We start from the raw sequence: 22398 nt of genomic DNA, 5'->3' as shown, positions 1-22398 counted from the left end.
ACTCTGAAGGGAGGTCCCATTTCCTTGCCTTTTTCAGCTTCTGGTAGCCTCTTAAATTCCTTGGCTTGTGGCTCCTTCATTTTAAAAGCACATCACTTCAATCTCTGCTTCCGTAATCATATCACCTTCTCTTCCGTAGTCAAATCCGTCTGCTTTCGTCTTAGTGGGGGCACTTGTGTTTATACTTAGGTCCCATCTAGATAATCCAGAATAATCTCTCCATCTCAAGATCCTTAGCTTAATTACAAAATCCCTTTTGATGTATAAGGAAACATTCATAGGTTCCAGGAATTAGAGCTTGGATGTTTTGGGGGTGCATTATTTTTAGCTTGCCACAAAGGGTATAAAGAAGAGTAAAACACATCCTATCCTAGTGCAGCTTAAAGTCTAGTAGGATATGCTGTAAGAGAAAAAAAAAAAAAAGACTTCTGGATTGCTGTGAAAAGACCCTTCTAATTTACCATAGGTTGGTACTTCAGCTTTTCCCCTGGAAAACAGAAGAGGTAAATGAACATTCCTGTGATAATGTGAATACAAAGCCTGAATTAACCCCTTAGAAGAGTGAAATTTCTTTATATTCTAATCTTCTACCTTAAAAATTCATGTGAGTATTGCATTCAATTTCATTATATTTGTATTTGATACTATTTTGAACTATTGCCACATCATAACATTGCTGTTCTACAGAGATAGACAGTTTATTTTGTGGCTTCTTATAATAGCCAGTTTACTATAGTCATAGGTGTGTCCCCTAGTTTAAGAAGCATGACCTCAGGTGATGGGGATTTATTATAAGGAAGCCATTTATGCAACTAAATACGCTGAGTCTCATTGCTCCTAAGGCTAGAATATGCACTAGGCTTCTTGGAGAACTGGACTGATAGTCCCTCATGATTGATATCCTCTAGTCCCCCCAGCAGGGAGTTAGTAGGTCTGATGACTTCAGTTTTTTGTTGTTATCTTCAGAAGAAGGTAATAATCTGTTGCTCTCATGTCTGGCTGGAATTAATAATTCTCAGGAGACAGAATCTGATGAGTTGGGTTTGTTACCATTCCACCCAGTATGGATATGTTGGAATAAGATAAAATACGAAAGGACCCAGCTTCAAGTAGGCATTCACTATATAAGAACTACTCTGTAACAGTCTCTGTGCTTTTTGCATGGAGATGGAAGGGTTAAGGGCAAGGAGAAGCACATGTGGGACATTTCTGTGGGCCAGGCCTAGAAGTGACCTACATTGCTTTTTCTCAGGTTCTTTTGGCTAAAACTCTGTCACATAGCCACACCTAACCAGTCTAGTTGTGTGCCTACCCTAGTGATCTGCTGATGAGTTAGCAGTCTGCTACAATGGGCAATACCTGTAGTCAACTTCTTAAGACTTATCCTCAGCCCTTAGTTTCCAGCCTTTAGTTTCTTCACCCCGTGAACTCTTGGCGTCCAAATGCCTCTAGACAAACCTATTACACAAAGTTCTTTTTTTGCTGGCTCCATACCTTTGCCATCATCAGGTCCACAAGAAAAAGTCTCACATTCTTTGCTCTATAAATAACAATGCAGTGCAATGCACCCATTTGTCCTTGTTCTGTTTGAGCAGGTATCCAGCCACAGTCTCTTGGACTTTTCCAGGCATGGCTCTTGTATCAGCAGTCTACAGGGTACCAGATCAAGGTCTGAGTTTGACTGTAAAGAATCTAAAAAAGAGTGGTTATATGTATATGTATAACAGATTCACTTTGCTGTACAGCATAAAGTAACACAACATTGTAAATCAACTCTACGCCAATAAAAAATAATAATTTTTAAAAAGAAATTTTAAAAAAAGGTCTGAGTTTGTACCACTCTTGTGCATGGTAAAGTGGGCCTGAGGAAAAAATTCTGTAATATTTTTCCACAAATAACTTATTCCAAAAAAATTCTTTATCAGCTTCTTTAGTGCTTTTATTCCCTCAAAGTGGTGTCAAGCTAATGATCACAAGACTAGTTTTAGGCCGTCTTTGCAAGTCCAATGTGGGTGGTCCACCACCTAACTTAGGGCTGTGAGGGTATAGTACACAGTTTATAGCTACAGCATTTTTATTTTTGTGCACTTAAGGTACAGTTTATTGGGTGTTTTCTCGATAATTAATTATATAACTGATAATCCAAACCTAAGCTATTTCACTTATTTGTTAAATGTTCCTATTTGGTTCACCAGCCTTCTCTGTTCCTTGGCTAGGTAGTAATTCAGGTGAAATAGATATAGAGGAATGAACATTAAAAAAATTTTTAAAGATAAATTTATTTATTTTTGGCTGTGTTGGGTCTTCATTGCTGCTTGCATGCTTTCTCTAGTTGCGGTGAGTGGGGGCTACTCTTCATTGTGGTGCGCAGGCTTCTCATTGCAGTGACTTCTCTTGTTGCGGAGCATGGGCTCTAGGCGCACGGGCTTCAGTAGTTGTGGCTCGCGGGCTCTAGAGCGCAGGTTCAGTAGTTGTGGCGCATGAGCTTAGTTGCTCTGCGGCATGTGGGATCTTCCCGGACGAGGGCTCAAACCCATGTCACCTACATTGGCAGGCAGATTCCTAACCACTGCGCCACCAGGGATGTCCCGGAATGAACATTTTTAAAAACTATCTTTGAAACGGTTAATCTCTGGGAAGTTAGCATTTAAGTGATTGAGATGAATGGTAGTTAGAAGTGATTTTTTTTTTACTTCCTGAAAAATAGTATTATTGTAGAGTTACGTTATTTCGCATTTATGCATTTAAAATTGGATTCAGTTACGTTGTGTGTGTGTGTGTGTGTGTGTAAGTAACTCCCTATCACTTAGCTTTAAATGAAGATTTTTCTTGGGTTCCAAGTTCATTTTGGCTGAATTAATTTGTTCATCATTTCAGCTAGATAACTTGTACATCATAAAATAGTGAGATTTTTAGCAAATCTCTTTACATTTTAACGACCATAAAACTTCATTATGTTTTCTGCTGTATATTTTCCAAATTTTCTTGGCTTTGAAACAACTTGAAAAGTATAAAGCTTAAATTTTTGGCAGCATGATGTAATAGAAGAAGCACTTGGAGTCAGAAGGTATATCTAGACCATGCAAAATATTTAACTTTTCTGAGCTTAAGTTTTGTATTTGTAAAATAAGAATAATAGTACTTCTCCTACTTAACTCTTGGAGTTGTGAGAAACAGATGAAATAACAAATACTTTAGTCCTTTGAAAAATGTAATTCTTTCATAAACAAAATATAAGGTTGTATTAAGTATCTGTTATACCTTAAAAGGGTTCAAATTTAGCATGAATTCTATTGTGAAATCCACTAGTTCATGTGATTTCTTTTTTTTAAGTTTTTTGCTGCTTCATAAGATGACTGGACCAAAAAATGATAAAAATCCTGTCTATCAAGTCTTTTAAATTAATATTAGTGTTAATTAATATTATTTTCCCAATTTCATTCCTTTGGTTTGCTAACAGTACAATTTCATAGGAAAATTAAAAGAAACCTCTTCTTCCAAAGACTAATAACTTTTCCTGATAGTGTAGATTAGTTTACCATATCAGTTAATATATTTCTTTTACATGTTCCTTTGTATTAGTATGTATGCTGAGGTAAGTGATGGCTCCATTCTCTTTGTGGACATTCATCCTGATCATTAGTACTTTTTATTGGCCTAAAAAAAAAAAAGAAGAATTTCACCATTTCTTGAATTGCAATGGAGCTAGTGGTTAAGAGCATAGATCCTTAAACCTGACGACCTGAGTTGAATACTGGCTCCAGTTATAACTACTTTGTAGGCTGTTAGGATTAAATGAGTAAATATTTGTGAAGTGCTTAAAACAGTGCCTGACAAACACTATTAAATAAATTCCTTCCTTAATGATTTTATTCAGTATCATTCATCAAGTATTAATGTGAAATAATAGCTAAAAGAGAAAAAGCTCTAGGGGATGGCTTATATTTTAAATTATATCTTGTAGCTGATATTTTAAGTCTCTAAGCCTATAAATACTTGGAAATTTACACATCCATTCAGCTAAAATTTGCACTGGATTTCACATCATTGATATTACCACTGTCTTAAAAAACTTTGTTAAGGCCTTCCACATATTTATGCTTTAAATCTTTTAACTTTTTGTTGCTTGGTTGTATGAAGTCATTTTGATTAGTGCAAATAAGAATTATAACAGGACTTTACATTTGAATGGCCATTTAAGAATGCTCTGTAAAATATTTCCTTTATATCATTTGAGAGGCAGTATAAGAAAGTATTTAAGAGTGTGGGCTCTGAAACCAGTTTTGAGTTCCAGTCCCTGCTATGCATTTGTGAGCACAGTGACCTCTGGCATATCACCTACCTTTTCTAAGCTTTACTTCCTAATTATATAAAATGGGAGAAGTAAGTGTACCTACTTTGTAGGGCTGTCTGGAAGGTTAAATGAGATATAATGCATATAAGGCATTTAGAACAGTGCCTGGATTATAACAAGAGTACATTATGTCTTAGTTACTGTTAATGTCACTGATGCATACAAAAGTATCAGTAAACAGAACAAGTGGAAATGTGAGGCAACCAAGATTCAGATTGGATCTGTGATTTACTGAAGGTCACATGCAAAAAAAAAAAAGTAAGCCTCCTTACTTCCCATAAAAACACTGCCTTCATTTCCACCTTTAACACCTTTCAGTTCACTCATATTGACTAGGTCCATCTCAGAGACACGTTCCTTTGTTTTCCATTGTGTTTCCAATTCTTGGCTGCTTGTTAGAGTATTTTTATCTTGGTTCTAATTCTGTCAGACTGCTTCCGTTTCTTCATGAATCCTTCAGCCCTGTATTACTCAGACCTAAAGTTGTTAGCATGCATGACAGGCATCTGTTTTCAAGAAAGGAAGAAAGAATAGATACTGCAGCTAAAGTTTTCATAGTGGTTAGTGTTTGTTGTTGTTATTTTTAATTAATTAATTATTTAAATTTTGGCTGTGTTGGGTCTAAGTTGCTGTGCGTGGGCTTTCTCTAGTTGCAGTGAGCGGGGGCTACTCTTCGTTGTGGTGCGTGGGCTTCTCATTGTGGTGGCTTCTCTTGTTGCGGAGCACCGGCTCTAGGCACGCGGGCTTCAGTAGTTGTGGCACGTGGGCTCAGTAGTTGTGGCTCGCGGGCTCTAGAGCTCAGGCTCAGTAGTCATGGCACACGGGCTTAGTTGCTCCGCGGCATGTGGGATCTTCCTGGACCAGGGCTGGAACCTGTGTCCCCTACATTGCCAGGCGGATTCTTAACCACTGCGCCACTGTGATTTCATTAGCCTATCATAAATGTGTATTTAGTGTAGCACTGAATTATTTTTGCAGAACTATTTTATTCTTTCCAAACTTTCCCTTCCCCTGCCCCCACCCCACCCCGAGGTTGTAAAGTCAAATTGAAGTTATTTCTTAGGAACTAAGAAGGGAGCCTGAAAATCACACAAATACCCTGAGCCATTATAAAAATAGGAAGAATACAATTTTATGAATCATTGGGTTATTTTTTAAAATCTTGAAAGATTATAATGTGGATGTATCTTTTTGGCATCAAAAGCACGTTTGTATCATATAAGCAAAGCACATAGTATTTAGTGCATTATACTGGAATTTTGAGTTAGTTTGATCCCGTAAAGTATTTTGTGAAAGAAGAGTTGCATTTTGAACATACTGGTCTGAAATTTGGGTTTGTAGATCTAGTTATTAAATTGCATTCAAACCATCAGGTGTTTGTTGAATACTTTCTGCCTATAGGGTACTGTGTAAGATGGTAAGGTGATGTTCCCAAATCCTAGCCCTTTCCTTAGCTTCCTCAGTTATGCCTTCCTGGTGCTTTCTATGATGTTAGGAGGTTGAGTGAATTTACCTCTAAACTGTGGTTATGGATGTTTTATCAATATTGATAATATTATTACTATTTAATTTCTCCACAAAAGGGATAGCTGCTTCTAAAGCTTGGTCTGTGTGTGTGTGTGTGTGTGCACGTGCGTGCGTGTGCGTGTGTGTTTCCTGTCTTTGACTGTCATTGTTTTACATCTATGTGCAGTTCCTTATCTTTGCCTCCTGCCTGCCTCTATTGAGTGTGTTTTGTGTGTGTTTATATTTTTATACTCCTCATAGGAAGTAGCATTTCGTGAGGTAAGCTGTGGAGTTAGTCTCAGGCTGGTGGAGGATTGATATTAGAGAATTGGAAAATATGGTTCCTGTCCTTAAGAAGTTTATACTTTATACTGGAGAAAGAAGCAAATATAAATATATAGAACATATAACTAGAGATAAATAACACTTTAGTATATTTGGTATATGATTGCTAAATGAATAACAGTTGATCTTTTGGCATTCAGAGGAAGTAGAAACTCACTTTAGGCTGAGTTAAGAAAGATTTTGTAGTACTGCTAGAATTTGAGCTATATCTTGAAGCATGGGTATTATCTAGATAACTCAAGAAAATGAGGTAGGCTTCTTGGAGAGAGTAGCAACTCTTTTGCAGTTGTATTGTGGGGAAAATATTTTGCCTAGCCTATTAAAGTATTGATGAGTCTGGGCTTGCTATAAAATATAGTGTGTAATTCACATGTTCAAACATCTGCAGTTCATGCAGAAACAACAAAAGAATGTATGTCATACTTTATAAAAATTAAGTGTTTAGTTTTATATACTTAAGAAATGTTGGTGAAATCTATATTTGCTTTTATTTCTGATATACTGAGTGTCAATATTTTTTACAACATGAAGTTGGCTTCTAAGAACAAAACTCTCACATGGTATTTCTCGTGTGGGAGGTAAGAAATTTTCCCGTTCTTGACATCTTTGGCCAGGAATCAGATGTTAAGTCAGGTGTTTCCTGTCATGCTCTGTATCAGGCACAGAGGAGGTTATTGCAGTTGCAGGCGAGAGGTAATGGAAAACAGGAGGATAGTGGCAGGACAAACTGAGGAGATGGATGTAAAGGGCGATTTTCAAGGTAGGCTTTATTAGCTAGGGGAATCTTGTCATTTGCCTCCCTTTAATCAAAGGTCATTCTGAGATTTTGAGCCTTGGTGACTGAGAAGATGGTGCACTTAACAGAGATGGAGAATATAGGTTTGAGTTACATTTTGAGTGTATTTAATTTGAAGTTTTGGCAACACGTTCAGGGGTAGAGGTCTAGGCAGACATAAATATAGGATTGGAATTTTGAAGAAAGATCAGGGTTGAGGATAAAATCTAGGAGTTCACATAGAGGTAGGAATTTATATTGCCAGGTGAAGAGGAAAAAACAACTTAAGAAAATCTCAGTTATCCTGGGTAACAGTGGAAATTTATTCTGTTTGGAGACTTTGTAATTAAGTCCTGAATGATGTTTTTTGTCATTCTCTAATTTCTGCACCTGTTGCTCGATGGCAGTAGTCATCAGTGCCATGAGCAAAGAAGGCGAGTATTAAAAAAGAATTTGGCAGCTTAAGTCTTTATGTTTAGTAAAGTTAAACTTGACAGTACATTATTTCCAGTCCTTTTTAGCCTTCACATCAGATCTATACAGTAAGTGTGGAATTTTTTTTTTCCTCTTAATATCCGGCTTTTGTAGCATGGTTCAAGAATTATGCCTTTTGTTGGTTATTTCTCTGATATCAGGATCTTTCACTGTGTTCAGAGGAAAGGAAATGAGTTTAGAACTTAACTAGATTCTCATCTTCCCGTGATATGGCGCAAAGTGGTTAAGAGAACTGGTCTGTCCTATTGAATCTTTACACGAATATAAAGCTATAAATATTTATGTTTAAGGGTTTTTACCACTGTTTTGATTTCTATTGCAATAGATCCCTTTTGGATACTCATATAATTTGGAATAGTAAATAGTGAATCTATACTTCAAAATGTAAAAGAAGATATCTTTAGCTATCAATTTATAAATATTTATAAACTGTTGCCTTTTGTATGAGAGATATGTGGACATGATTATAAGCTCTCCAGTATTAGGAAGCTTCATTCTGGCTTAACCTTATTTCAGGCACTGGTTAACAGTGGAAATTAAAAGAATTATTAGTATGCTAAAGTGTTAAAGCATCTTTCTGTTTGGTGACTTTTGGGGAGAACATTTCATACTGTGAATTCACCGTAGAAGTATCTAGTCTGCTTGTCTCCCTGCCCCCACTCCCTCCAGTGTATATATTCAGTTTGATGTCAGTTATCATGGTTAACAGCATGGGGGATATGTATATATATATATATATGTAAAATCTAATAGGTTATTCTGCAAGTCTATCGTTTGACACTTGCATTTCTTTGAAGTTCTCTGTGCTGGCACTTCCTGTTCTTCCGGGCCAGGCATCATTCTGAGCACCTAACATGTAGTAATTAGTTTATATCTTATAACAACCCTGTTAGGTTGGAACTGTTAACCTCTGTCTAAAGAACAGGAAGCTGAAACACATAACTAGTGAAGCCAGAATTTTTTTTTAACATCTTTATTGGAGTATAATTGCTTTACAATGGTGTGTTAGTTTCTGCTTTATAACAAAGTGAATCAGCTCTACATATACATATATCCCCATATCCCCTCCCTCTTGCGTCTCCCTCTTACCCTCCCTATCCCACTCCTCTAGGTGGTCACAAAGCATGGAGCTGATCTCCCTGTGCTATGCAGCTGGTGAAGCCAGAATTTGAACCCTGACAGTCTGGCGGTATACCCATTCTCTCAACTACTGTGCAATACCTATTTCTCTAAGCCTCAGTTTCCTCACCTAAAAAGCAGTAATAAAAAGATTATTTTCTAGGGTTATTGGTAGGGTTAAATGAAGCAGTGCATGTGAAGAGACTGATACAGGAACCTAGTTATTAATCAGTTAATACTAGCTGTCTATTGTTTGGCCACTTTTCTGAGGTTCTTCTGGTTCTTTTTTTTTTTTTGTCTCCTTTATAGTTTTTATTTTTCCTCTGCCCATTTCTTTAACTGGTGTTTCAGGGTTCCATTCTTTTTTTTCCCCCCTAATTTATATTTATGTATGTATGTATGTGTGTATGTGTGTATGTATGTATGGTGGCATTGGGTCTTCATTTCTCCACGTGTGCTTTCTCTAGTTGTGGCGAGTGGTGACTACTCTTTGCTGCGGTGCATGGGCTTCTCATTGCGGTGGCCTCTCTTGTTGTGGAGCATGGGCTCTAGGGCGTGCAGGCTTCAGTAGTTGTGGCTTGCGGGCTGTAGAGTGCAGGCTCAGTAGTTGTGGCGCATGGGCTTAGTTAGATCCCACATGCCGCGAACTTCCCAGACCAGGGCTCGAACCCGTGTCCTCTGCATTGGCAGGCGGATTCTTAACCACTGCTCCACCAGGGAAGCCCTCAGGATTCCATTCTTGACCTGTTGTTTTATATCATTCTGTATAATTCCCCTTCGCGAGTTTCATCCAATTCCCTAGTTTTTAATTACTGCCTATTTCCTATAGTCTGATGACCCAGTTTTATACTTTCCTCCAGAGCTGTAAACTGATGTATCCAAATATCTATTTTACATCCCCCCATACGTCCCTCCAGCCTGATGTGGATAAAACTGTAAAAGGATTTTAATCTAAAATGGAATTGAAGGATATGGAATGGAGAATCTCACACTTGTGCTCTCAGAACAATGAAACTTAAAGACTGAGAGACTGATTTCCCATAAATGCCTGATTTACAAAAGAGTGAACCTTAACCTCTGACCCATGAATCTCTCCCCATCTTTGAGCCAGTGAACTCTGCATGGCCCCTAATTGGACCCTCCCCTTTTGCACTCCTTGCCCATAAATGCAACCCAGCCTAAACCTTCAGTGGACTCACCTGTAGCTTACTGCAGCATGCATGTCCTGAACTGCAATATCTCTGCTACTCCAGGATAAACTCGATTTTCGGTAACTCGAGTTTGCCTCAGCTTACCTCTTTTCTTTTAGGTTGACATTGCATGGTGTCATAAGTGATCTGAAGGCGCCAACCACTTGAACTTCTGGGATCAAGTGAGGTTCCTGCACTTGAGTCCTTTGCACTGTTTGCTTCTGTGAGTCGCTGTAACTTTCAGTTTGGTAAGTCCTCTCAGATCTCAAGCTACCTCTTTTTGGTTGAGCTGTCTTACTTTATTCAAAGTCTAGATAGAGACAGATTGTCTTTCTGGTAAGTACTCTTTTGTTTCTGCTAATTTTATCTAGTCATCTGAATGTACTAAAGGTGGCCTCCCCCTTGGGGAATCCTAGCCAGTTTTTTGTTTTTTGTTTTTTTTTTTGCGGTACGCGGGCCTCTCACTGTTGCGGCCTCCCCCGTTGCGGAGCACAGGCTCTGGATGCGTAGACTCGGGCAATAGCTCACGGGCCCAGCAGCTCCGCGGCATGTGGGATCTTCCCGGACCGGGGCACGAACCCGTGTCCCCTGCATCGGCAGGCGGACTCTCAACCACTGCGCCACCAGGGAAGCCCCCTAGCCAGTTTTATGTTAAAAAAATTATGGTCCTTCCTCATGTGCATGTTTGACTAAATAGACCAATCTTACAGAGGATAACATAGAACTCCAATTATCATTTTGTGGAAACTTTGATCTCCCCAAACTTGTTTTCTTTGAACTAAGTTAGAAGACCATGGCTACAATATTAAGCAATCTGAGTGGGATTGTTATTTTAATTGGTATCTAGAGGCTACTAAACATTCAGGATTCTAAAATTGCCTCCTTATTTCTACATTGACTGAAGCAAAATAAACAACCAAAGATGGATAAAAAAATTCCAGAGCCCTTTTCCTCAGTGCTAACCAAGGTCCTTTCTAACCCCACTGTTCCACCTCCTCTGTATCCCTCCTTGCCCCTTCCTGAGTCTCTCCTCTGTCTGAATTTACTTTCGTTCCTCACCAAACTGAGCCCATTAAGATCTTCTTTTTCAAAATGAGACCTTCTGAGCATCCTACTAAAAACTGCCCTAGATTTCCTACGCCCCATGGACAAAGACCAAAAAATTAGGGCTGTAATTAAGGATTTCCCCAAGGTAACTGAGGATCCCCATACATTTGCTGAGGAATTCAGTATTGTAACCCCAACCTACCAACATAGTCTCTCTGGTCTCTATTTATTAGTTCATTTGCTTGTTGGAGAATGTCAGGCCCCACAATGGATTAAAACTGCAGGTTGGGGAAACCCTGAACAACTTCTAGGGTTTAAGCTAAACCAACCAGTGGCCCTTTTATATGGTCAACCTCATCATATAGCCAAAAGGCTGCACAGAACCATCCCTAGAGCCTTCCCCAAACCTGTGGACTGGAATAAAACTCAGGTATGCATCCAAAAGCCTGCCGAATCCTTCCATGACTATTACAACAAACTCCAAATTGTTTCCAAAGAAAATTCTGGACTCCCCATAGACGTTGAGTCCACTCAGGTGGTTTTTTTTTTTTTAAAACAGTATATATTTTTAAAACTAATTTATTTATTTTATTTATTTTTGGCTGTGTTGGGTCTTTGTTGCTGTGTGCAGGCTTTCTCTAGTTGCGGCGAGCGGGGATACTCTTGGTTGCGTAGGCTTCTCATTGCTGTGGCTTCTCTTGTTGTGGAGCATGGGCTCTAGGTGCACGAGCTTCAGTAGTTGTGGCTCACGGGCTCAGTAGTTGTGGCTCTCGGGCTCTAGAGCGCAGGCTCATTGGTTGTGGCACACGGGCTTAGTTGCTCCACGGCATGTGGGATCTTCCCGGACCAGGGCTTGAACCCCTGTCCCTTGCATTGGCAGGCGGATTCTTAACCACTTCGCCACCAGAGAAGTCCCCACTCAGGTGGCTTTTAATTCCATGTGTATAAATTGCCTGCACAAGGACTTATCCTTGTTGGTCAAAAGAACCTGTATCGAATGGGAGACAGTGTTCACCCCTGACCTTGTCAATCTGGCTAATAAATTAGCTCACACCATAGAAAGTGACTCTAGAAAAAAGACAACTAAGATTTTGAATCTACAACACCAACGGACAGAAACTCCAAAGCAAATCCGTCCTACAGAACTATGTCATTATTGTAAAAAACCTGACCATGGAAAAAAGATGGCTACAAATTGAAATCCAAATAGTCACAACCTTCTAAGAACCCATGGCCAAACCCACCCCCAATGATGGGACTCCAAGGACACACAGGGACTGTTCCTTGTTCTGCCATTAAATAGACTGGAGGAAACTACTCTCCAGATCAGGGACCAATTCCTTACAGTATTTTCTTTTTAAAGATACATTTATTTATTTGTTTGTTTGTTTGTTTATTGCTGTGTTGGGTCTTCATTGCTGCGCGCGGCCTTTGTCTAGTTGAGGCAAGCCAGGGCTACTCTTTGTTGCCGTGAGTGGGCTTCTCATTGTGGTGGCTTCTCTTGTTGTGGACCATGGGCTCTAGGCACACAGGCTTCAGTAGTTGTGGCGCACGGGCTTAGTTGCTCCGCGGCATGTGGAATCTTCCCGGACCAGGGCTCGAACCCGTGTCCCCTGCATTGGCAGGCGGATTCTTCACCACTGCGCCACCAGGAAAGTCCCTCCTTACAGTATTATTTGACACAGGAGCTACTCTTATAAGTGCTCAACCCCACTACAATTAAACAGTCCCTTTCTTGGAGTAATATGTATGTTCAAACAGTGGGAATCTTTAAAAAACTGCAATGTGTCCTTATTTCTCAGCCCATATTTTTTTGTCTGGACCTTTGCAAGAAAAATGCCTGCTCCCAAACATTTACTGGGATGAGATTTTCTGGAGAAATACAATGCTGCCTTTTTTTTTTCTCTGAAAAGGCAGAAATATCCCTTGAGTTTGAATTCAACACTTAGGAAAATTTAACCCCTTTTGCCATTATTGGCACTCTACAAACCAAGGCAGTCCAAACTTTGTACTCATCTGTCCTATTAAACCTGGAATTCCCTAATCTTTGGACAAAATTCTTAACAGAAAAAGGCACAATTCATGGTGCCCCTCCCATTATGATCTGGATTGACCACACAAAACCTCTCCTAAGAATAAACAAATATCCTGTGAATATCCAGGGCGTAAGGCCCATTACAGAGGACCATAAGGCCCAAGGACTTATTATCCTTTGTTCTAGTCCTTGTAATACCCTTATTTTGCCTGTTAAAAAAAAAGGATGAGGATGGAGATTTGTCCAAGACCGTAGGGCAATAAATAACATTGTAATTCTCTGCTGTCCTGTCTTTTCTAATCCCCACATGCTGTTGGTATCCATCCATACTAGAAGCAACTTTTACATTCTAGTCAACTTATACAGTGGGTTTTTAGTGTCCCTGTTGAAAGGGGTAGTCAGTGTCTCTTTGCCTTTACCTGAAGGACAACAGTACATCTGGACAGTCATGCCTCAAGGCTTTACTGAGGCCTTCTTACTTCTCAGAAGTTTGAAAGGCTGATTTAAATGACAGAAAATTCTCTGGAGGCTTTCTTGGACTAGCTAGTCATTGTCATAATTGGATCCCAAATTTCTCCTTAGTGGTTCAGCCCCTATATGCCTTACTAAAGAACACCAACCTGACCCCATTGTTTGGATGATCAAGATAGCTTGGGCTTTAAGGTCTTGAAAGAAAGCCTAATAAATCCACCTGCCTTTGGACACCTAAATTATCAGCTACCCATTTTCCTTTTTGTATATGAGAAGGAAGGGAATGCCCTCGGATTACTTACCCAAAAACATGGGGACTATCGCCGACCTTTATGTTTCTACAGCCAACAGTGAGATTCAGTGGCCTGAGAGTACTCCACCCCCACCCCTTAGAGCGATGCCTGCTTCCACTCTTTTAGTAAAGGCTACTGAAGAGACTGTTATAGGATCCTCCTTGATCATCTTTGTACCTTAGCCTGTTGAGCCTTTCTTAAATTTTGCATCACACTCAAAACCTTTGAGCGAGATGTCTTACCACCTATGAAATCCTCTTACTAACCTCCCCTCATATGACTCTTATTCATTATAACAGTCTCAAACCCTGCTATCCCCCTTCCCTCTTGCACTGATGAAGTTCCCCATGTCTGTTTGACTTTGATGGATCACCTCTTGACCCCTCATGATGACTTACAAGAAACCCCCTTGGTGAATGCTGATCTGGTTAATTGATGGTTCTTACCTAAAAAGTGAGAATGGCAAATTCTGTGCCAGGTATGCAAGGTCATTGAGGCTGCACCCTTGCCTTCAACCACTTCAGCCCAACAAGAGGAGTTACATGCTCTCATTCAAACGTGTTTTAGCCAAAGGCAAGACGGCAAATGTCTGTACAGATAGTTGACATGCCTTTGGTATCGATAGCCCATGGCTTTGGAATGTTACGGAAACAGTGGGGTTTCCTTACTTCTAGTGGAGTTAAAATTAAGAATGGCCCTTATGTCCAAAATTTGTTGGATGCTGTACTGCTGCCAGCAGCTCTAGCTGTCATTAAAGCCCCTGGGCATTCCAAGTCTGATTTTCTGGAAGCCAAAGGAAACCACCTCACCAGTATTCCTGCAAAAAATGCCACCCTTCTGAGATCTATAAGCCAAACCTCTGTCATAGTCCAGAAGGCTACTCCCCCTGGCGAGGACCTAAGGGCACTAGCCAGGGAAGTACAACAGTTGGCCTCTGAAAGAGAAAAACAGAATTGGAAAATCAAAGGCTGTTGGTACTGTGAAGTAAAGGGACTCTGGTTTGGACCCAGTAATTAATTGGTCCTGCCAAAAAAAATCTAAAATTTCCCTTTTTAACTACCATATATGAATTAAACCATTGGTCCAGTGAGAAAATGGTAACATTTATGAATGAATCTTGGTGGAGAAACGTCGGCAAGGCCACAAAAAACACATATCTTGTCCTAAATTCAACCCAGAGAAGACTATCTACACTGCCTGGGGACATTTTGATTTACCCAATAGACCATTTGAGGTCTGGCAGATGGATTTCATACAATTGTCCCTGTCTCATGGATATAAATATATGAGGCTAGTAATGGTGTGCATGTTTTCACATGGACTGAAGCATTTCCATGTAGAAAGGCAGCTGCCTCTTCTGTAGCTAAAGTCCTTTTAAAAAAGATTACTTCCATTTGAGGAACCACCCTGGAACTCCATAGTGACCGGAGAACCCACTTTACTGGACAATTACTTTCACAAATCTGTGCTGTCTGGCCAGTTCTACAACATTTTCATTTTGCTTATCATCCTCACTCTTCAGGACTGGTTGAACATACAAATGGAATTATCAAGATCCATTGGCTAAATTAGTTAAAAATCTCCAAATACCTCAACCAAAAATACTTCTGCTGGTTCTTCTAACTCTGGGACCCGTTCCATTCAGGATTCATAAGCTCTCACCCTTTGAAATAATTATAGGACAGCCAACGCATCTAGTCCCTGCTTCCTTTGACCTACAAATAATAAAAGGGGATATATTTCAGATTTGCAAAAGTCTAATTAAATCCATTGACAATAATAATGCTTTGGAGGAATAATCTTTCCACAGCATGCTCCCAGGAGACAAAGATGTCAAACACCACACTTCGCAGCCTGGTGACTTCGTCTGTTGGAGAAGGCATATCCATAAAGTTTCCCTCCAACCCTGTTGCAAGGGCCCCTACCAGCTGTTGCTGAGTAACCCCTGTGTCGCTAAACTCCAAGGGATGGACTCCTGGATTCATGCGTCTCTTCTATAAAAAGGCCCGCAGGGGCTTCCCTTGTGGCGCAGTGGTTGAGAGCCCGCCTGCTGATGCAGGGGACACGGGTTCGTGCCCCGGTCCGGGAAGACCCCACATGCCGCGGAGCGGCTGGGCCCGTGAGCCATGGCTGCTGAGCCTGAGCGTCCAGAACCTGTGCTCCACAACGGGAGAGGCCACAACAGTGATAGGCCCGTGTACCACAAAAAAAAAAGGCCCCCAAACTTGAGTAGATCTGCAACCTAACTGGTGATTCAAAGCTAAAATTTTCTACTGAAGCAGATGACATCAGAAGTAGACAGCTTTCCCAGGATATCCAGACAGGCCTGTGTCATGCTGCTTAAAGTTCTAATTGCCCTTTCTTTGGCTTTCTTGCTGCTCTCATTAGCTTTAGCGCATCCCTTGGTGCACCTTACCAAAACTCCCTGATTCTGCCAGCCTTACGGATTGTTTGATTTGTGCCAGAGCTAATAACATTCATGATGAACCTGAACTGGTAACCTGGCCATTAACCTTAGAAGGATGGCGAAATCTGTCTGGCAGAGATGTAGGCTTTTCCTTTGGTACCTTTGAAGAGGTGCATGTTCTTCCTTGCAGCAAATTGGCACCAGACATTACAGCATTCCATTGGGTGCCCCCTGCCCATAAAGGAATACCCCTTAATCAAGTCTGGACTCTTACCCAAAATCTTTCTTTGTGTTTCGAAAACATTTATGGTACTGGCAAAACTCTGGCATCCCTCCCACTAAACGCTTGTAACTATACAATTCTATATGACTCAGATGATCATGAATTCACTCCCTGCTGGAATCAAGAAGACTAAATGTCTCCTCCATTAATGTATCTCTGTGGTGGGATAATGAAAATTATAATGGTACCAGGGAATGGGAAGCGGATGTGCTTCCTTTCGATGGTACTTAATAGGGAATTGATCAAAAATCTGGTGACTGGTGGGAACTTAATTCAACTTACCTTCTCCCTGGAGATTCCCCAGACCTCCATGAGAAACTCACCCACAATAATCAAACTCACCTGTTATTCCAAATGTATAGAAATTTAAAATGTTCTTACAGCCATTCCCACCATGCTGACTGTCATGTGCTATGTGTAAATGACCATGTTTTTGATCCTGAGAGCTCTTTTATACCAGGAAAAAAAAGGGGGCCCACGTAACATCCTGTCTTTAGAAAACACTGGTTATTTCTTTCTGTGCAGAAACACTCCTCCTTAAATGGAAGGGACGTTGTGGAGTCGTTGCCCTTCCACTGCCTATGTACCCAGTCTGGGTTCTTTCTCCTAACAACTTAAAAGAGCACGTCAAAGCTGGGATGGATATAATTTTGAATGGATGCCCACAAATAACCCCATAGTAGATAGAAAGGGGTTTGGGCGTGGCTTTGCCTGAGTCTTTTTCCCCTTGGGTTGGAGTAACGGACTTGAAAAAGCAATTTGAAACCTCTCTGTAGTCATGGCAACTACCTTTCATGCTTCTCTTAGAGCCTTTGAAAATCAACAAACCCAAACAGACAGCCTAGCGCAAGTAGTCTTACAAAACCACAGAGCACTACACCTCCTCACTGCACACTAGGGAGGAACCTGTGCTCTGCTTGGGGCAGAAGGCTGTTTTTATGTTAACAAATGGGGAAAAATAATGCAAGAAATAAAAAATGATGGACAGTATCAATCTGTTAACTGAAATAGGCCAAGCTCCAGGACTTGGGACATTCTCAACCTATTAAATATAGGTAGCTGGGGAAACTGGTTGAGAAGTTTGTTCCGGCCAGTAACCATAACTGGACTTCTGACCCTGGGTGTCATCCTCCTAATGAAATTTCTGCTGTCTTATTTCAGTAGGCAAATGTCTTTCCCTCAGATGTACGTACAGGATAAAGTTCCTAAGGCTTATCATGAGGCTCAATTGACCATGGAAACCAACCTGACCACCTTAGAGGACTATGACTGAGATTCCCCATGTTGTTCAAATGAAGCCAAAAATCCACTTGCCATTTCCCTCTTCGGTGGAACAGAACATCTTAGAATGGTCCTCTGCAGCTCCAAGGGACACACAGCCCAACATCTAACAACATCTCTGACTAAACAAATGCCCACGCAATAAGGTTGATCAGCGATACTGTCTGAGAAAGATCCTGCTCAAGCGAGGGAAGAGTGAAAGGATTTTAATCTAAAATGGAACCAAAGGATATGAAATGTAGACCCATTCATGTGCCCTCAGAAAAACAAAACCTAAACACTGAGAGACTGATTTCCCATGAATACCCGATTTAGAGAATTATCAAATTTACAGATTTATCAAAACTTAACCTGTGACTAATGAGCATCCTCCAAGAATCTCTTCCCATCTTCGAACCAGTGACTTGCTGCATGGCCCCCAACTAGACTCCTTTTTTTTTTTTTTTTTTTTGCGGTACGCGGGTCTCTCACTGTTGTGGCCTCTCCCGTTGCGGAGCACAGGCTCCGGACACGCAGGCTCAGCAGCCGTGGCTCACAGGCCCAGCCACTCCGTGGCATGTGGGATCTTCCCGGACTGGGGCACGAACCCGTGTCCCCTGCATCGGCAGGCGAACTCTCAACCACTGCGCCACCAGGGAAGCCCTGGACTCTCCTTTTTTGCACTGCTTGCCCATAAAAGGAACCCATCCTAAACCTTCAACAGACTTGCCTGTAACTCGTTGCAGCTTGGCTGTCGCAAATTGCAATTACTCTGTTGTTCCCAAATAGACTTGATTTCTGGTACCTTGAGCTTCACCTCTTTTCTTTTAGATTGACTTTTTTTTTTTTTTGGCTGCACTGCAGCGGCATGTGGGATCTTAGTTCCCTGACCAGGGATTGAACCCGCGCCCTCTGCATTGGAAGCACGGAGTCTTAACCACTGGACTGCCAGGGACGTCCCAGAGACTGACATTTTATTTTCCTAACTGATCAGAGACTGACATTTTATTTTCCTAACTGATCAGAGATTGACATTTTATTTTCCTAACTGATTTTCAAAAAGCAGAGAAGTTTAAAATTTTAATTAATTCAAGTTTTTCTTTGCTGGTTTGTGCTTTTGGATTCTAAGAAATCTTCACCTAACCCAAGGGTCATAACTTCTCTGCTTCTTTCCTAGAAGTTTTGTAGTTCTTGCCCTCACATTTAGGTCTATGATAATTTTGAGTGAATTAATAGTGCTTGTTCAGACCTCTCCTTTGTCTGATGTTAATAAGCCACTGCAGTGTTGGGCCTGGGATGCTGGAGGGCTTTCCTCATTGTCCTTCTCCACTCGCAACTTTTAGCAGGCACTGCTGGCATGTGCCAGATAGGGGATTTCTCACCATGCTGTTTCTCCTCCAGCAGTAGACTGTTGATGCTTTTTACTCCGTGTGAGAATCGTGATGGAGGCAGAGGGTCATTCTCCTCCGTGATGATTTGTTTGTTTTTTCAAATGTATACATCTGTGCATAATCACGACTCACAGAGTTCTCTTGCTTTCTTCCCCAGTCCGGATTCCCCCAAAAGATAACCAGTATTCCAGTTGCCACCATTGTAGATTTGTTTTACCTGTTCTTAAACTTTATATAAGTGAAATTCTGTAGCAACGTTTTGTGTCGGGCTTCGGTCACTAAACAATTCTGAGATTCATGCACCTTGTTGCGTGTCCCAGTGGTGTGTGGGTTTTTGTTTTGTTTTTTGCTGTGTATAATTTTATTGTACTAATATACCACAGTTTATAAAGACTATTTAAACAGTTGGATAATTGTCTAATTATCTAATTAATCATCTTGTAATTATCCTAAAAGTAACATGCCAGTGGTCTATTCACTTTGTGGCTGAGGCCAGAAACCTAAGAATCATCTTTGACACTTCTTCTCATACCCCTCTTGAAGTCTAATGAGAAAATGCTGTTTATTCCTCTTTCATACTTGTGGCCTGAATCCAGCGACTTCTCCCTACTTTCGTATCTCTTGCCCAGAATTGTGCACAAGCCTCTTTACTACTTTCATTCTTGCCCTAGGTCTGTTCTCCAGTCAGCGGCTGGAGGAATCTCTTCACAGACGTTTCTCACCTGCTGTCAACCTGAAGTGGCTTGCTTTCTCTCTTGAGAATAAAATCTGAAGTCCTTACTGGGACCTGCAAAGCTCTTATCTGACTGCAGCTACCTCTTCAACCTTATTTCCTACATCCCTTTCTTTCTCTGGCTCAGTGTTAGCTGCACTGGCCCACTTGCTATTTTTCTCTGCCCAGGAGAGAAAATTATCTTCTGCCCATTTTTGGATTGGGTTGTTTGTATTTTTGATATTGAACTGCATGAGCCATTTGTATATTTTTGAGATTAATCCCTTGTCGGTTGCTTCGTTTGCAAATATTTTCTCCCATTCCAAGGGTTGAATTTTTGTTTTGTTTATGGTTTCTTTTACTGTGCAAAAGCTTTTAAGTTTAATTAGGTCCCATTTGCTTATTTTTGTTTTTATTTTTGTTTCATTATTTTTCTCTTGGTTCACAAGGTCCAGTACTTTGCTCCGTCATTTTATTCTGGTCTCGGCTCAAATCTCACCTCATGAGAGAGGCTTGCCTTTAATGACCAAATCTAAAAGGCTATTCCTGCCCCATTTCTTGCCTTACCCAATATTATTTTTTATAATATTTATCACTATTTTCATTATTATAATTAGTTATTTGTCTATATATCTGTCTGTCTCCCCGCTGCTCTTTGTTGAGAGCAGGGACTTTGCCAAATCCAGTGTGTTTTAGGCCTGTCATGTTAGCCATTCGAGAATCGTTTCTGAATTATTGAATAGGGATTTAATGATTTTTAAAAAATATTTATTTATTTGGCTGTGCCAGGTATTAGTTGTGGCATGCAAGATCTTTAGTTGCTCCATGTAGGATCTAGTTCCCTGACCGGGGATCAAACCTGGGTCCCCTGCATTGGGAGCATGGAGTCTTAGCCACTGGACCACCAGGGAAGTCCTAGGGATTTAATGATATTGCTTATCAGTTTCTAACTATAACATAATATTCAAGTGGATTATTCTTTGATAATGTTAACATCATTCTATTATAGGTCATTACTCTTTTTATTCCCCCTCCCCCTTCCCTTTTTTTGCAGTTATTACAGAGAGCATTTGCTTAATTTCTTTTTTTTTTTTTTTTTTTTTGCGGTACGCGGGCCTCTCACTGTTGTGGCCTCTCCCATTGCGGAGCACAGGCTCCGGACGCGCAGGCTCAGCAGCCATGGCTCACGGGCCTAGCCGCTCCCTGGCATGTGGGATCTTCCCGGACCGGGGCACGAACCCATGTCCCCTGCATAGGCAGGCGGACTCTCAACCATTGTGCCACCAGGGAAGCCCATTTGCTTAATTTTGAAAAGCATCTATTGAGAATTAGAAAAAGAAGTAGTAAACATAGAGTACCAATTCAAGAATTGGATTATTCCACATTGCTACTATCTGTTCCAAATTAAGACATCTGGTGACTGAAGAAGTTTGGTTTCTTCTCTGTTTGGTTAACCAGCTGGTTGTTTTGGAAAGGCAAAGGCAGTTCATTGTTCTTGTTGAAAGAAGCTGGGTATTCATAGACTTACTATAAAGGGTGACTTTGGGGTGAAAGATTTACTTGAGAAACTGGATATCTCAAGATGTTATTGAGGAAAATGTCTTTGTTTTTTAAAGATACTTTGAATGTTATATCTGGAACCTGAAGGATAATCTCATACTGCATGAGAGAGTGTGTGTGTCATTCCTTCCCACCCCCTTCCTCTTTTCCTTGGTAACAAATTCCTGCACTTTAAAAACTGCTCTCCCTAAGAATTTTAGTGTATTTAATGCATGAAGTGCCATATGTTGCTGCAACCAGTATCTTGAACATTCGTGTGAACAAGAATAGCATATTCAGGCTCGCTAACCAGGATTAATTTACAAAGACATTGTCTCAGTCATTAATGAATATGATATTTAAAATTACATTGAAATTGTAGCAGATGTCAGTTTAGCATACCTTCCACTAAATATGCAGCACTTCTGCCCAATTTAAAACAAATGGTTCTTTGATAGATTGTTTTAAGGCCAATTATGTGTCAGTTTAAAACATACACACAAATTTCTCTCAATTTTTTTTCTTTTTGGTGGTACGCAGGCTTCACTGTTGTGGCCTCTCCCGTTGCGGAGCACAGGCTCCGGATGCGGGCTCAGCGGCCATGGCTCACGGGCCCAGCCGCTCTGCGGCATGTGGGATCCTCCCGGACCGGGGCACGAACCCGTGTCCCCTGCATTGGCAGGTGGACTCTCAACCACTGTGCCACCAGGGAAGCCCTCTCTAAATTTTTGATTTAAAAGTTTTCTTAGAAATGTTCTGCAGAAGTTAAACCAATGCATGCTTTTTATACCAAGGTATTGATTTCTCTAGGACATATTAGTAGTGCATATCAGGGACTGTTCTTTAATGTCCAGTATAGAACTTTTGTAGCTAACATTAGATTTTTCCCATTTGCCACTGACCTTGCCACTAGCACATGACATTAGACATTAGCAGCTACTGCTTCCAAATGCTCTGCTAACACAACTTTGAAACTTGAAGCGTACTATCCAGGTATTTGTAAATTATCCCTCAGTTGAGTTTGTTTGACGTTTTCTTAAGATTAGGCTGGGGTTATGAATTTTTGAGAGGAATGCCACAGAAGTAAACTGTCTTTCTCATCACATCACATCAGAGGGCAAGTGACATCAACATGACTTACTACCAAAGATGCTGACCGTGATCAGTTGGTTAGGG

General features: G+C 40.7%; 1 protein-coding gene across 5 annotated transcripts in view; it reads left to right on the top strand.

Moving 5' to 3' along the window:
* The window catches only part of LOC309803531 (WD repeat-containing protein 89), a 104048-nt gene that overhangs the window by 69022 nt on the left and 12628 nt on the right, over positions 1-22398 (top strand). Inside the window, exons 1-3 of one of the 5 annotated variants that reach the window (XR_014293963.1) lie at positions 351-604; positions 9904-10032; positions 17482-18023. The exons of 2 other annotated variants lie outside the window; for them this stretch is intronic. The gene's annotated coding sequence lies outside the window, so the exon portion shown is untranslated. Of the gene's footprint in view, positions 1-350; positions 605-9903; positions 10033-17481; positions 18024-22398 lie in introns of those variants that run through there. 2 more of the 5 variants (XM_082619899.1, XM_082619900.1) reach the window with 2 other exon arrangements.

This window comes from Mesoplodon mirus (assembly GCF_964341445.2).
Source record: "Mesoplodon mirus genome assembly, chromosome: 4".
NCBI lineage: Eukaryota > Metazoa > Chordata > Mammalia > Artiodactyla > Ziphiidae > Mesoplodon > Mesoplodon mirus.
This window is presented reverse-complemented; position numbering and strand designations above follow the sequence as displayed.